The sequence below is a fragment of the Pavona decussata genome, unplaced genomic scaffold, assembly GCF_977016875.1.
Source record: "Pavona decussata unplaced genomic scaffold, jaPavDecu1.1 SCAFFOLD_3165, whole genome shotgun sequence".
Lineage (NCBI taxonomy): Eukaryota > Metazoa > Cnidaria > Anthozoa > Scleractinia > Agariciidae > Pavona > Pavona decussata.
This window is the reverse complement of record NW_028146345.1, coordinates 12,501-13,577: the sequence shown is the minus strand read 5'-3', so window position 1 is coordinate 13,577 and position 1,077 is coordinate 12,501. Positions and strand designations below refer to the sequence as shown.

The following is a 1,077-nucleotide window of genomic DNA, read 5'->3' as shown; positions in this document are numbered from 1 at the left end:
CGAGCCATCCCGAAATCCAACTACGAGCTTTTTAACTGCAACAACTTTAATATACGCTATTGGAGCTGGAATTACCGCGGGTGCTGGCACCAGACTTGTCCTCCAATGGATCCTCGTTAAAGGATTTAAGTTGTACTCATTCCAATTACAAGACTTGTAAAAGCCCTGTATTGTTATTTCTTGTCACTACCTCCCTGAGTCAGGATTGGGTAATTTGCGCGCCTGCTGCCTTCCTTGGATGTGGTAGCCGTTTCTCAGGCTCCCTCTCCGGAATCGAACCCTAATTCTCCGTCACCCGTTGCAACCATGGTAAGCCACTACCTTACCATCGACAGTTGATAGGGCAGAAATTTGAATGAAACATCGCCAGCGCAAGGCCGTGCGATTCGATCAGTTACTATGAATCACCAAATGACCGGGCAGAACCCGCATTGGTTTTTAATCTAATAAATACATCCCTTCCAGAAGTCGGGACTTTTCGCATGTATTAGCTCTAGAATTACTACGGTTATCCAAGTAGTAATGGTACAATCAAATAAACGATAACTGATTTAATGAGCCATTCGCAGTTTCACAGTACAAGTGCTTATACTTAGACATGCATGGCTTAATCTTTGAGACAAGCATATGACTACTGGCAGGATCAACCAGGTAACTATCCACCGCAGGGAACAGAAGTTCCTTGCTAAGCGGCCCCCCTCCGCAGAGGGAGAGCAAGCTTTCTTAGATTTTGCCTCCACGGGGGGAACCCATGAGCCAAACGGACCACACGGTCCCTCGGTCAAGGGAAACCCCGTCTTGTTTGCCACGTCTTTCTCACAACTGGACCCGTGCACAGTTCAGGCATACCTGTCAGACTCGCCAAGCGAGCTGAAGGAAGGCAAGAAAAGTGCTTCTGCGAAGGAAAATATCCTCCTGCTCTTTTGTCTCTATCATTAGCCAAAGGCTAGCGTACACAACTTCCATCTACACTCTGCCTGCCACTACAGTGACAATGCTTTCGGGCATCATCTTTTCCCTCCTTCGAAAGGAAAGCTACAAGCCCAACTTTCCTTGCCCGTTAGTCAATTCTGCCCT

At 47.4% G+C, this 1,077-nt stretch overlaps 1 pseudogene; it reads right to left on the bottom strand.

Annotated features, from left to right (window-relative positions):
- LOC146446789 (small subunit ribosomal RNA) lies at positions 1–654 on the bottom strand (annotated as a pseudogene; the record flags this gene model as incomplete).
- Between the last annotated feature and the right edge of the window lie 423 nt (positions 655–1,077).